The 15694-nt window shown below is 41.4% G+C and overlaps 3 pseudogenes across 2 annotated transcripts; all 3 read right to left on the bottom strand.

Moving 5' to 3' along the window:
- Nucleotides 1-553: 553 nt before the first annotated feature.
- Nucleotides 554-1924, bottom strand: LOC138843305 (NIF3-like protein 1; annotated as a pseudogene).
- A 1577-nt stretch (nt 1925-3501) lies between these two features.
- LOC149119521 (NIF3-like protein 1) lies at nt 3502-15208 on the bottom strand (annotated as a pseudogene). Its single transcript, XR_016228667.1, has 3 exons — nt 14935-15208; nt 3817-4782; nt 3502-3707 (listed from the first exon to the last, which is right to left on the bottom strand). The product of XR_016228667.1 is annotated as an NIF3-like protein 1 (transcript).
- On the bottom strand, nt 10276-11113 carry LOC149119522 (large ribosomal subunit protein uL30 pseudogene; annotated as a pseudogene). Its single transcript, XR_016228666.1, has one exon. The product of XR_016228666.1 is annotated as a large ribosomal subunit protein uL30 pseudogene (transcript).
- Nucleotides 15209-15694: the final 486 nt, after the last annotated feature.

Raw genomic sequence — 15694 nt, 5'->3', positions numbered from 1 at the left:
GAAATAGAGGGAGCAAGATCAACGATGACACTATGATGCCTCCAAATAAGCAAAACACCCCAAGCCAAGAGTATGAAGATGATGAGATAGAAGAAATGCAAGATACGGATTTCAAAAAATTTATGATAAGAACATTTAGAAGTTTTCAAAAGCAAATCCTTGAACTACAGAAATCCTTAATGGACAAGATTGAAAATCTCTCTTGTGAAAACGAAATTTTAAGGAAGAGTCAAAATGAAACTCAGAAACTAGTAGAACAGGAAAGTGTTATAGTGAAGAGAAATCAAAATGAAATGAAGAGCTCAATAGATCAAATGACAAACACATTAGAAAGCCTTAAAAACAGAATGGGTGAAGCAGAAGAGAGAATATCGGACTTAGAAGATAGAGCACAGGAAAACATACAGTCAAACCAAAGAAAAGAAGAGGAAATTAGAAACATTTCCATGAACTTTTTGAAGCATCCTCATACATCTTAACATACTCTTCCAGAATGATACATCAACTCCACTGACTCATGTTACATATCCACAGGAGTGGAGATGCAATCTGTAGGTTGTATCATCTTGATGTTTCTGTATGCCTCATACCACACAAAGAAGATCCCTGTCTGTCTCTGACAAGATAATATTAATCTTGTTCTCCAAGTGGGCACCCAGAATATCACAAAGGTCAGAAAGAAAGCCTCATTCAGTGTTACTGTGTTCACAGAGGATGGCATTTATTCCTTAGGAAGTAGCATCCAGACCATCATAATGGGACACCCCACCCGTGAAGTACAGGTCTGCTTCCACATCCTGCAGGATGCTGCTCCCAGAACCAGCACACAGAGCCACAGCTTTGACTCACGATGCTAAGGTCCTTCCTACCCCAAGAGCTAATATGAGTTAGTTTGAGGTGTCTTTTGATTTGCTCAATCATGGTTGCCAGGGCAACAGATTCATCCAGGGTGCATGATCGACCTATTCCAGTATGTAGAGCAAAGGCTTCTGCAGTGACACAATTTCAGTTCTCTGGTAAAGTTATCTGTTTTGAGAGAGCTGAGCCACCACCTGTATCAAAGACTTCTCAGTACAATTCAGGCTGATCCTTGTTTTTCTCCTCATCAATCCTAGCAGAAAAAGAAGTGACAGGAACACCTTCAACTTCTCTCACTGCAGACACAACTTTGTCCATATCTTGGGTATGCTTAATGTTGAATTGCACTCAGTGGTTCCCTCTATAGGATAGCCATGAGCTTTGGAAGGATATATATGCCTGGATGTGCAGGCTCCAAGCCCTTTGGAAAACCAGTTTTTCAATCCCTGGGGTGCAGCATCATAGGCTGTGTGAAGAGAGTAGATGCCAACTCTGTTCTCCAAAGCCCAGAACACTGGGCGCTCCTTTCAGGACATCCAGGTAATATGCTTTATGTGTAGGAAGATAGGTGGAAGGCAGGAAAAGATGAGATCTGCCTTCTTATGCAGAGCCTCCTCCATCACCTGCTCAGTCAAGTCATTGGTCAGGAAGAGTGTATTTATAGTTTGTGGTGGGCTTAGTTCCACCAGCAATCCAACATTGTCCCAACTCTCAGCAGAAGACAGGGATGCAAAGTCATTCAAGGAGGAAATGAGAGTCTTCAGACCCATGAAGGAACAGGAAGAATTGCAGTTCAGAGATTACATAAACCAGACTGTCATGGGGACCAGGCGTAAGCAAGATGACAACATACAGCAATTTTTGGACAAAACTCAATTTGAGACCAGGTACATCTCCATAGCCTTTAATATGTCTTTTTACATTGGCTTTTGTTTTCTAAACATCATTTTTCAAGTTGTATATTTGGATTGCAGAACAGTTTGTAAGATGAATTTTTAACGTGCATTGCTAAAAATGTTCTGAGTGAAGCTAATTGTCAACTTTATTAAGAAGGATTGCTTTCTGTCCACCTAGTGTAAAAATAAAATCAAGTAATGAAAAAAAATGAGTTTACAAATTTAAAGGCAAAGAAACAGAAAGATCTGAAATTAGACCTGATAGAAAATGAGGAGTCCAACAAAAATCCCATTATGTTGATTTAAGACATGGCTGGCCTGTACTAATACCATATACAAATAAAAAAGAAGAATGAATGCTGCAGGTTTCATTTGAGATTCATCAAATGTGAGGTATTATTTGAACAGCTACAAAGAAGCATTCAAGATGGAGAAGGAACTATAGTCTAAAGGTCATGGAAGACGTTCATACTGGAAAGAGAAGTGTCTGATTACAGATGGCAAAATCAGTCAGGCAGAATCAGAGATTGGGATGAATGGGAGATTAGAAGGAATACCTAGATGGGTAATGTTAAGGAGAATGCAGATGGCTTCAGAAGGAAAATACAAGAAACCATCAGTAGAGTTATGATAGAAACAGAGAGGAATTACCAGGGGAAAATCATATATAGTACTCTCAAATATGACAAAGAAAAACATTTAAATGGGCATTATGCATTTAGTGTAGTCGTTATGATGCCTATTTTTTTTGACAGGCAGAGTTAGACAGTGAGAGAGAGAGAGAGACAGAGAGAAAGGTCTTCCTCCCATTGGTTCACCCCCAAATGGCCACTACGGCTGTCGCACTGTGCCAATCTGAAGCCAGGAGCTAGGTGCTTCCTCCTGGTCTCCCATGTGGGTACAGGGGCCCAAGCACTTGAGCCATCATCCACTGCCTTCCCAGGCCACAGCAGAGAGCTGGACTGGAAGAGGAGCAACCGGGACAGAACTGGCACCCCAACCAGGACTAGAACCTAGAGTACTGGTGCCACAGGCTGAGGATTAGCCTAGTGAGCCACAGCACCAGCCTATGATGCCTATTAAGATACCCTAGTTCTACTTTAGAGTGCCTGGATATGACTTCCAGAATCAATTAACTAGGCTTCTATCACACCTCTGAGAGACTGGGACTACATTTCTGGCTCTTGTATTCAGTCTTGGCCCAGGTCTGGCTGCTGTGGGTGTTGAGGAATGAATTAATGCAAAAAAGTGTTCTCTCTACCTATATGTCTCATTCTTCCTAGCTCCCTTTCTCTTGAAGATAAAAATATTTTTTAGACATGACAAAAGGTTCAATCAATGCAATGATTAGAGAATAGCCCTTGGCTCTGACTATAATTTATGTTACTGGTAAGGGTTTCAGGGCTTCGATTAAGACTAATTTGAGTAGGTTAAAATTCAAATGTATAATAGAATGATTTGCCTGAAAATATAACATTAAAAAGTGTCTGTGCAACCTACATTAATAGACTGAGAGAAATGAATGGAGAATTATTTAAGGCCACACAATAGATTCTGTCCTCCACACATTCCTGGTCTTATCTATATATAAGTACAGGCTCCAAAAAGCTCTCAAAGATCATACTGTTTTAGCAATTCCAAAATAACCTAAATAGGTTGTATCATCTTGATGTTTCTGTATGCCTCATACCACACAAAGAAGATCCCTGTCTGTCTCTGACAAGATAATATTAATCTTGTTCTCCAAGTGGGCACCCAGAATATCACAAAGGTCAGAAAGAAAGCCTCATTCAGTGTTACTGTGTTCACAGAGGATGGCATTTATTCCTTAGGAAGTAGCATCCAGACCATCATAATGGGACACCCCACCCGTGAAGTACAGGTCTGCTTCCACATCCTGCAGGATGCTGCTCCCAGAACCAGCACACAGAGCCACAGCTTTGACTCACGATGCTAAGGTCCTTCCTACCCCAAGAGCTAATATGAGTTAGTTTGAGGTGTCTTTTGATTTGCTCAATCATGGTTGCCAGGGCAACAGATTCATCCAGGGTGCATGATCGACCTATTCCAGTATGTAGAGCAAAGGCTTCTGCAGTGACACAATTTCAGTTCTCTGGTAAAGTTATCTGTTTTGAGAGAGCTGAGCCACCACCTGTATCAAAGACTTCTCAGTACAATTCAGGCTGATCCTTGTTTTTCTCCTCATCAATCCTAGCAGAAAAAGAAGTGACAGGAACACCTTCAACTTCTCTCACTGCAGACACAACTTTGTCCATATCTTGGGTATGCTTAATGTTGAATTGCACTCAGTGGTTCCCTCTATAGGATAGCCATGAGCTTTGGAAGGATATATATGCCTGGATGTGCAGGCTCCAAGCCCTTTGGAAAACCAGTTTTTCAATCCCTGGGGTGCAGCATCATAGGCTGTGTGAAGAGAGTAGATGCCAACTCTGTTCTCCAAAGCCCAGAACACTGGGCGCTCCTTTCAGGACATCCAGGTAATATGCTTTATGTGTAGGAAGATAGGTGGAAGGCAGGAAAAGATGAGATCTGCCTTCTTATGCAGAGCCTCCTCCATCACCTGCTCAGTCAAGTCATTGGTCAGGAAGAGTGTATTTATAGTTTGTGGTGGGCTTAGTTCCACCAGCAATCCAACATTGTCCCAACTCTCAGCAGAAGACAGGGATGCAAAGTCATTCAAGGAGGAAATGAGAGTCTTCAGACCCATGAAGGAACAGGAAGAATTGCAGTTCAGAGATTACATAAACCAGACTGTCATGGGGACCAGGCGTAAGCAAGATGACAACATACAGCAATTTTTGGACAAAACTCAATTTGAGACCAGGTACATCTCCATAGCCTTTAATATGTCTTTTTACATTGGCTTTTGTTTTCTAAACATCATTTTTCAAGTTGTATATTTGGATTGCAGAACAGTTTGTAAGATGAATTTTTAACGTGCATTGCTAAAAATGTTCTGAGTGAAGCTAATTGTCAACTTTATTAAGAAGGATTGCTTTCTGTCCACCTAGTGTAAAAATAAAATCAAGTAATGAAAAAAAATGAGTTTACAAATTTAAAGGCAAAGAAACAGAAAGATCTGAAATTAGACCTGATAGAAAATGAGGAGTCCAACAAAAATCCCATTATGTTGATTTAAGACATGGCTGGCCTGTACTAATACCATATACAAATAAAAAAGAAGAATGAATGCTGCAGGTTTCATTTGAGATTCATCAAATGTGAGGTATTATTTGAACAGCTACAAAGAAGCATTCAAGATGGAGAAGGAACTATAGTCTAAAGGTCATGGAAGACGTTCATACTGGAAAGAGAAGTGTCTGATTACAGATGGCAAAATCAGTCAGGCAGAATCAGAGATTGGGATGAATGGGAGATTAGAAGGAATACCTAGATGGGTAATGTTAAGGAGAATGCAGATGGCTTCAGAAGGAAAATACAAGAAACCATCAGTAGAGTTATGATAGAAACAGAGAGGAATTACCAGGGGAAAATCATATATAGTACTCTCAAATATGACAAAGAAAAACATTTAAATGGGCATTATGCATTTAGTGTAGTCGTTATGATGCCTATTTTTTTTGACAGGCAGAGTTAGACAGTGAGAGAGAGAGAGAGACAGAGAGAAAGGTCTTCCTCCCATTGGTTCACCCCCAAATGGCCACTACGGCTGTCGCACTGTGCCAATCTGAAGCCAGGAGCTAGGTGCTTCCTCCTGGTCTCCCATGTGGGTACAGGGGCCCAAGCACTTGAGCCATCATCCACTGCCTTCCCAGGCCACAGCAGAGAGCTGGACTGGAAGAGGAGCAACCGGGACAGAACTGGCACCCCAACCAGGACTAGAACCTAGAGTACTGGTGCCACAGGCTGAGGATTAGCCTAGTGAGCCACAGCACCAGCCTATGATGCCTATTAAGATACCCTAGTTCTACTTTAGAGTGCCTGGATATGACTTCCAGAATCAATTAACTAGGCTTCTATCACACCTCTGAGAGACTGGGACTACATTTCTGGCTCTTGTATTCAGTCTTGGCCCAGGTCTGGCTGCTGTGGGTGTTGAGGAATGAATTAATGCAAAAAAGTGTTCTCTCTACCTATATGTCTCATTCTTCCTAGCTCCCTTTCTCTTGAAGATAAAAATATTTTTTAGACATGACAAAAGGTTCAATCAATGCAATGATTAGAGAATAGCCCTTGGCTCTGACTATAATTTATGTTACTGGTAAGGGTTTCAGGGCTTCGATTAAGACTAATTTGAGTAGGTTAAAATTCAAATGTATAATAGAATGATTTGCCTGAAAAATATAACATTAAAAAGTGTCTGTGCAACCTACATTAATAGACTGAGAGAAATGAATGGAGAATTATTTAAGGCCACACAATAGATTCTGTCCTCCACACATTCCTGGTCTTATCTATATATAAGTACAGGCTCCAAAAAGCTCTCAAAGATCATACTGTTTTAGCAATTCCAAAATAACCTAAATTAATTGGTAAAGATTAAACACAACTTAGTTTCATGAAGACATTCATTTGCTACTGATTTTTTAAAAAATTTAAGTTAGTAAAGATAATATAATTTTAAGAATTATTATCCAAATTAATTACAGAATTTCAAAGAAAGATCATGTGTCACTAACTACTGAACAATGGAAAAATAAATCAATGATATTAACTATGTTCCTCTTAATACAGGTATCCCCTTGGGATGCCATGTTAGCATGTTGCAATAGAGTATCTCCAGATTTTATATACCTAAAATTCCATAAAAAGCATGCATGTTGGAGGATTCCAAGATGGTGGAATAGGGAAGCGCATATACTAGTGGTAACTAGTTTCAAAAAATGTTGGAAGTACATTATTGGGGAAGAGTTAGAGAAAACTGTGGTGGAAATTCTACAGGAGAGAATGCCATGGATCTGTGTGGAAGATGCAGACATGCAGCATGAACACAGACACAACATGATGCCAGCAGCCAAAGGAGAAAGCACCAGCTTTGGAGAGTGAGGTGAGATCAGACTGCAGCAACCCATACCACTGGTGATACAGACAGAGGGAGACTTTGACATGAGCCTGGCCTGGAGCTCTGAGGGGGAAAGTGTACCCACTGACCCAGTAAAAAAACAAGGGGGGCATGTTTCTCTCACTACATTCACTAAGCAATGGTGCCCAATATCAGTTGAAAGAAGGTGGACACCATTTTGGACAGAAACAGAAGATGCAGAAGTTCTTGTGCACGTGCTCAGCACCTGGCTGAGACAAGATGACATCTACTACCAGTACCAGTGGCAGCATCTTGAATGCATGCAACTTGCAACTGGTGGGGAGAAGGAAGCATTTGGTTGGTGGCTATTGTGCATGTGTGAGATCCAGAGATTCTAACAGAAGGAAAACTCCATGTTTCCCACTGACTTTGAGTCTGGCTGGGCAAATTGACTAGAGTCTGTGCACCCACATACTACTGAGGTCCCCCCAATCTCTCAACATGTCACAGGCTCCAGTGCTCAAACTGTCGAGGCTCTGGGAATGTCTGCCTCTCTGTGAATGAGACAGCAAGGTGGAGCAAATCCTCTGCAACCCATTGACAGTGGGAGCCCTGTGTGCTGAGACAGTGGAAACTCTGTGACTGGGCAACCAATGTGAGCTGCTCTACAGGCACTTATCAAAAGAGAAAATTTTAAAAACCACAGGCAAGTGAAAAATGCTCACTATCACTAGTCACCAGAGAAATGCAAATCACAATCACAATGAGGTTTGACCTCACCCCTGTCAGAGTGGCTCTCAAACAGAAATCAACAATCAACAAATGCTGGCCAGAATGTGGGGAAAAGGCATCTTAATCCACTATTGGTGGGAAAATAAACTAGCACAGCTATTGTGGAAGATGTATGGAGACACCTCAGAAACTTGAACGTAGATATACCATATGACTCAGCAATCTTAATCCTGGGAATTAATCTAAGTGAAATGAAATAGGCACATGAGGGGCCAGCACTGTGGTGCAGTAGGTTAATGCCCTGGCCTGAAACGCTGGCATCCCATATGAGCACCAGTTCTAGTCTTGCCTGCTCCTCTTCTGATCCAGCTCTCTGCTGTAGCCTGGGATAGCAGTGGAAGATGGCCCAAGTTCTTGGGCCCCTGCACCACATGGGAGACCTGAAGGAAGCTCCTGGCTCCTGGCTTCTGATCAGTACCGCTCTGGCCATTGCAGTCATCTGGGGAATGAACCAGTGGGTAGAAGACCTCTCTCTCTGTCTCTACCTCTCTCTGTAACTCTGTATTTCAAATAAATTAAATCTTAAAAAAAGAAATAGGCATATGAAAGAGCTATCTGTATCCTCATGTTCATTGCAGCTCAATTAACAATAGCTAAGATATGGATTCAACCTAGATGTCCATCAACTGGTGACTGGATAAAAAAATGTGATACATATATATATGTACATACATATATATGTATATATAATAAACAACTACTCAGCTATAAAATATGAAAGCCTTTGTTTTGCAACACAATGAATACAATCGAAAACCATTAAATTTATTGAAATAAGCCAATCCCCAAAAGACAAATTCCTATGTTCTCCTTGATCTGTGGTAACTAATAGAGCAGCAAAAAATGGAATGTATAGGAGTGAAATTGATATTTTGAGAGTTTATGATTGTTTACAGCCCTTGTCTCTACTTCTGAACAACAGTGCTGTACTCTTTACTTAGTATAGGGTGAATCTTAAGAGTAAAAAGTCCACTGAAAGTAGATCAGTGTAGAAAGTAAGAGAAGTAGGGCTGACACTGTGGTGTAGTGGGGAGAACTGTGCCCAGTTTCAGTCCCAGAGGCTCCACTTCCAATCCAGCTCCCTGCTAATGTGCCTGGAAAAGATCAGATCACTCAGGGGCTTGGGCCCCTGCAACCATGTGGGAAACTGGGAAGCAGCTCCTGGCTCCTGGCTTTGGACCAGCCCATCTCCAGCCATCGCAGCCATGTGGGGAGTAAACCAGTGGATGGAAGATCTCTCTCTGTCTCTTCCTTCCTTTGTCTTTGTAACTTTGCCTTTCAAATAAAAAATGAATAGATCTTTAAGGAAAAATAAGACAGGGAATTAGAGAGAAAGGATGAGAGGGGATGTGTGGGTGGGAGAGAGGATAAGGTGGGAAGTATCACTATGTTCCTAAATCTGTATATATGAAATACATGAAATCTGTTTACCTTAAATTAAAAAAAATTAAAAACTGACATTTAATTTCAATAGCTGTGAAATAGAATAACTACAATAAAAAATTCTACTTGTAGGCCAAATAAATTGGAATAGTAATAAAAATGCAATATAATTTTAAAAATGGTCTGACTTTAACATGTATCATCCCAGATGATGTATTGAAAACCTAATAATACCTGGGACTGGTGCTGTGGCACTGTGGGCTGAGCCTCTGCCTGTGGTGCTAGCATCCCATATGTTACCAGTTCATGTCCTGGCTGATCCTCTTCCAATCTAGCTCTCTGCCACCTGAGAAAGCAGTGGAGAATGACCCAAGTGCTTTGACCCCTACCTTGATATAGGAGACCTGGAGGAAGCTCCTAGCTCCTAGGTTCAGACTGGCCAAGCTCCAGCCATTGTCGCCATTTGAGGAGTGAACCATCAGATGGAAGACCTTTCTCTCTGTCTTTCCCTCTCTCTGTCTGTAGCTCTACCTCTCAAATAAACAAAATCTTAAAAAAAAGTCCCCAAGACAATAGTTTCAACCCTCAGGAATAGATTGACACCAATTTTGAAAGGACCTTGAGGTGATAAGTTTTATCTCTTACACTCTCTCTCACCATGTAATGACTTCTGCCAAGTTAAGTTACAGGAATATGGCCCTCTCCTGATGGGGCCTCTTGATCATGGACTTCTCATATGACTGTAAGTTACACTTTTTCTTTATAAATTACACATTGTACACTGGTTTTGTAACAACACAAAATAGACTAAGACTGAAAATAGATCAATACATATTTTCTCCTCTTTAGGAAAGAGAGAAGGAAAATGGAGAGGCAGCATGTGGCTTAGCAGGTTAAACTGCTGCCTGGAGTGCTGGCATCCTATTTGGGCACTGATTCTAGTCCTGGCTTGCTTTACTTCTGATAACTCCTTATTAATATGCCTGGAAAAGCAACAAAAGATGCCCTAAGTACTTGAGAGTGTGTACTCATGTGGAGAATTGGATGAAGATCCTGACTTCTGGCTTCAGCTTGACCCAGCCCTGGACATAGCAGCCATTGGTAAGTGAACCAATGGATGGAATATTCTCTCTCTCTCTCTCTCTCTCTCTCTCTCTCTCTCTTTATTCCCCCCTCCTTGTCTCTTCCCCTCTCTCTGTAATACTGCCTATTAAATAAATAAATCTTTAAAACAAAACAGAACACTAGCTTCTGGAGGATATCATGTTAATTTAAAAAAAGAGAAGGAAAATGCACAGAACTTTAGAAAGCCATGAGACTATTGAGTTTTTATTTAAAAAATTTTTTTTTCAATTTGACTGTAGTTGCCGTTTATTATCTGACCAAATTACAAAAATACCATAGGAGACACCTTAGTTCATCCTTCTAATAAGTCTGTTGATTTGGTCTTCCCTGTTGCCAGCATCCCCACCCTCTACAAAATGGGTGGTCTTTTTCTTCATCCCACCTCAGGGAGAAGATAACTTGAAGGGCCACAGGAAGTTATTTGCTTCCTTGAAGTGTTTCCCCACAGTATAGATCTCATGAATCAGATCCTCCATGCAGATGATATTGTATTTACCAAGAGAGCAGGCAATCAGAGTGTTATCTGTCAAAGCAATTCACTTCTTATTGATTTTGCCATAGCCACGTTTGTAAATTAGTTCATTTACTGACTTCAAATTTGGGTACCCCCATGCAATATATGGCTCCACAATCCTCAGCATGTTAATGGAGGCCTTGTTGAGCTTAACAAAGGTGCCATTGAAGATCTGGCGAAGGCAAAGAAGCTGCAGCACTTTTTGGACTTTGGGGCTCACACCATTGATACCTCTGATCCTGATGACAAATGCCAACTTGGGTTCTGCAGGTACGTAGAAGTTTCCAGCTTTTCTTGCCATCCTCGCCATCCGAATTTCAGTTCTGTACATCTGCCTGTATTCCTTGTGATAGTGCTTCGCTTTCTCATAGATAAGCTTCCTCCTTGCTTTTCGAAGCATCTTTTGGGCAAACTTCTTCCTCAGGCGCTTGATCTTCAGCTCTGCGAAATTCCTCCACTTTTTCTTCAGGGTTTCTGGCACAGCAGGAACCTTCTTCTTCTCTTCGGCACCCTCCATGGTTCCAGCCGGAAAAGAGCTATTTTTAAAATTTTTTAAAGATTTATTTATTTATATGAAAGTCAGAGTTACACAGAGAAAGAAGGAGTGGCAGAGAGAGAGGGGTCTTCTACAGGCTAGTTCACTCCCCATCTGGCTGCAACAGCTGGAGCTGCACTGATTTGAAGCCAGGAGCCAGGAGCTTCTTCCAGGTTTCCCAAGCAGGTGCAGGAGCTCAAGGTCTTCGGCCATCTTCTATTGCTTTCCTAGGCCATAGAGAGAGCTGAATTGGAAGTTCAAGCTGGGACTTGAACCGGTGTCCATATGGATGCCAGCACTGCCAGCAACAGGCTTACCGGTTGTGCCACAGTACCGGCCCCATTTTTTTTTTAATTTAGTTCATGTCTGTTCTCTAATGAGAATAGGGAAGGATTTTTTTAATATTTATTTTTTTATTTGAAAGGCAGATTTACAGAGAAGCAGAAGGAGAGGGAGGGAGAGAGAAGTCTTCCATCCACTTGTCCACTGCCCAAATGGCTACGAACAGCCAGAGATGAGAAAATCTGAAACCAGGATCCAGAGCTTCTCCTGGGCCTCCCATGTGATTGCAGGGTCTCAAGGACTAGGGCCATCTTCCACTGCTTTCCAAGGCCATAGCAGAAAGCTGAGTGGGAAGTGAAGCAGGCAGGACTTGAACCAACATCTATATGGGATTCCAGCACTGCAGGCAGTGGCTTTACCCACTATGCCACAGTGCCAGGCTCATATTATTTAGCAACCAACATAAGAAGCATACTTCAAAAAGTTTGCAGAAAGTTGAATTAAAAATAAGAGAAAACTGAAAATAAGCTGAAGAATAATTAAGTAATCACCTTACTGGAGAAAAATTAATTTTCTTTGATCTTGGAAATATATAGATGTCCTTATGATCATAACTGGAAGAGAAGATGAATGGAGAGAGTGGTGGTTGGGTTCACCCTTCGATTCCAATGTGCAAAATAAAATTATTATTGAAATGAATTGGAAGTGGAGTAGCCAGGACTTGAACTGGTTCCCATATGGGATGCTGGCACTGCAGGCAGTGGATTTTCCCACTATGCCACAGTGCCAGCCCCTATGTATAAATCTTATGACATCAGTAGAGACATTATGTCATATTATCCATTTCACATGAACAGGGAATGGTGATGTGAATATGTGAAAATATTCAATCTATGCATGATGATATGAAGTATTCATGGACAAAAAATTGTGTAACTTTTAGATATAGACAGATACACATATTAAGTGATTTTGTAAAGATGAGTTTAATTAGAACAATATAAATACACTAGTCATATGCTCTGTCAGATGCAGCCACAGGATCTGCAAATGTTTGGAGTTACCAAGTTTACATCCTTAACCAGAAGACATGGTGAATGAGAATTTAGAGTCTTTTTCAATGTATGATTAAATGAATAACTACAGTGAACTGGAAAATATGAATAAGAGGTTGGTGTTATTGGAAGTGGGTCCAATAGAGGGGGAATCCCCTTGCAGTACTACAAATGAGTCATATAGAACAATAGTGTGAATAAGCTAGAAGGTGATATTCCAGATAAAATTTGCATCTGGGTGCCACCATAGCTCAATAGGCTAATCCTCCACCTGTGGCGCCGGCACACCGGGTTCTAGTCCCGGTTGGGGCAACGGATTCTGTCCCGGTTGCTCCTCTTCCTGTCCAGCTCTCCGCTGTGGCCCAGGAGTGCAATGGAGGATGGCCCAAGTGCTTGGGCCCTGCACCCACATGGGAGACCAGGAGAAGCACCGAGCTCCTGGCTTCGGATCAGTGTGGTGCGCCAGCCGTAGCACGCCAGCTGCAGTGGCCATTAGGGGGTGAACCAATGGAAAAGGAAGACCTTTCTCTCTGTCTCTCTCTCTCACTGTCCACTCTGCCTGTAAAAAAAAAAATTTGCATCTGATATGTACCCCTAAAGATGTACATGTTTAGGATTCTGAGCTTTGAAAAGAAGTACACATGAATGCAAATCCTTGCCATTTATATTTTGCAAGGCAATTTTGTTGTATTACTAAAACTTTGACCTACATTTCTCCTCACATGGAATTAAGAATTCAATCCATAAGTAGAGGTGTACTTCAAAGATTAAATAAGAAAAAATATACAAGACCCCATGGATATGCTTTTAATTAAACAGCATTTGAAAAACTTGTTCTCTTGCCATAGGTCATGGGACTCCAAATCCTATTAAGTTGACATTTACCAATGCCATTTTGCTAGTTAAAGTGATCAGTTTAAGTTCATAATTGATCATAAATATAGGATTAAGTGTCAAAGGGCTTATATAAAAAAGATCCGTGGCTGCTAATAATAATTGATAGAATTAAAAAGCAGAGAATGATCCAACATGGGAAGTAGGATACACAGCAGACTCATAGAATCACCAATGCCCTAAACAGCACTCTGGCCTCAGAATCAGCCCTTAAGACATTCAGATCTGGCTAAAAAGCCCATGAGAGTTTCTCAGGCATGGAAAGCCAAGACACTGTGGAAAAAAAATGACCTAAATGAAAAATCTCTGTGAGTGAGATCCCGGTGGAAAGAACAGGCCATCAAAGAAGGAGGTACCTTTCTCTGAAGGGAAGAGAGAACTTCCACTTTGATTATGGCCTTGTCTAAATAAGGTCAGAGTTTGTGAACTCAAGAGACTTCCATAGCCTTGGCAGCTCATAACAAGAGCCTCAGGTGATTACTGACATCATAAATAAGAATGTCAATTGTTAAATCAACAACAGGAGTCATTGTGCACTTGCTCCCCATGTAGGACCTCTGTCCTTAAAGTGTTGTACTATGAGAATTAACTGTAAAAGTAATCTTCAAACAGTACTTTATACTCTCCCTGACTCCCTCTCTCTCCTCCCTCTCTCTCTTCTGAAAAGTCTGACTTTCAGATAAGTAAATCAATAATTAAAAAAAAAAAACTAAGAAAGCAGAACAGATTCAAGAAAAAAATACATATTTTAATAAGGACTCCAGAACAGACTATAAATGTGGTACTACTGCAGTTTTGTCACTATGATGTACTAAAAGAAAAATAATGTGTATTATCATGTACTAATTTGAATGATTGATTATTGGTAATTAGAATTTAGTTTTAAATGAAAACATTTCAAGTGACAATATTCATCAGCCTAGTAGAAAAAGGTTGAAACAGGTCAGTGCCACAGCTCACTAAGCTAATCCTCCACCTGTGGAGCTGGCACTCTGGGTTCTAGTCCTGGTTGGGGCACTGGTTCTGTCCCAGTTGCTCCTCTTCCAGTCCAGCTTTCTGCTGTGGCCTGGGAAGGCAATGGAGGACGGCCCAAGTGCTTGGGCCCTGCACCTGCATGGGAGACCAGGAGGAAGCACTTGGCTCCTGGTTTGGATCCATGCAACGCCGGCTGTAGCAGCCATTTGGGGGTTAACCAATGGAAGGAAGATGTTTCTCTCTGTCTCTCTCTCTCTAACTCTGCCTGTCAAAAAAAAAAAAAAAAAAAAAGGTTGAAACAAAACACTCTCAATCTCACAAAGTCATGTGAATAGAAGGCATATCTGATTTATTCTAATAGGCCTTCCTAAAATTTACTAATTATTTTCTGACAATAGTGAATTTGGCTCATCATAGAAAATTCTTTGAAGGCTCTTGTTAAAATTGTCCCTCTTTGAAAAAGTAAATTTTACTGCATGAATCTACAAGAGGTAAATTTTTGTTTTATAGAACATTGGAAAACCAATGATGCTTAGTCTCTAATTTCTGATTTACTTTATAGAACAGAACTTATATAGAAAAAATTTCACTTTATCTATTTTTTTTAAATATTTACTTACTTATTTGACAGAAAGTCAGGAGAGAGACAGAGAGGTCTTCCCTTTGCTGGTTCACTCCCCAGTGGCCACAATGGTCAGAGCTGGGCCAATCCAAAGCCAGGAGCCAGGAGATTTTTCTGGGTCTCTCACATGGGTGCAGGGGTCCAAGCACTTGGGCCACCATCCACTGCTTTTCCAGGTCATTAGCACAGAGCTGGATTGGAAATGGAGCAGCCAAGACATGAACTGGCACCTGTATGGGATAGCAGAGCCACAGGCAGAGGCTTAATGACTGTGGCACGCACCGGCCCCCACTTTATTTAAATTTATGGTAAACCCATGAGTCGCATCACAACACATTTTTTTCTTCCTTCCCTCCTTCCCTCCTTCCCTCCTGCCCACCTGCCTGCCTGCCTTCCTGCCTGCCTGCCTGCCTTCCTGCCTGCCTGCCTGCCTGCCTACCTGCCTTCCTTCCTTCCTGCCTGTGGGGAAATTAGGCACAGGAGGCAATTCAAAGATGGTGGCTGAAGGGAAATTAGGCACACGTGGCAATTCAAAGATGGTGCCCAAAGTCATTTACACCAAAGCTGATTGGCCGCGCAGCATCAGGGGAGGTGACAACTGATGATGTATACAGACATATGGCTGGTCCTGTAAAAAGTTGCCCTGTAAAATGACCTTTTAAGTAATTGGTTGGCCCTTATGCCCTGCCCCAGTAATCACGTGGTCTTGTGCTTTAAAAGGCTTTGCCATGTGCCAATAAATGGAGTTCTTGCTTGCT

This window comes from Oryctolagus cuniculus, chromosome Y (assembly GCF_051225735.1).
Source record: "Oryctolagus cuniculus isolate XC-2025 breed Fujian yellow rabbit chromosome Y, ASM5122573v1, whole genome shotgun sequence".
In the NCBI taxonomy this organism is placed as follows: Eukaryota; Metazoa; Chordata; class Mammalia; order Lagomorpha; family Leporidae; genus Oryctolagus; species Oryctolagus cuniculus.
This window is presented reverse-complemented; position numbering and strand designations above follow the sequence as displayed.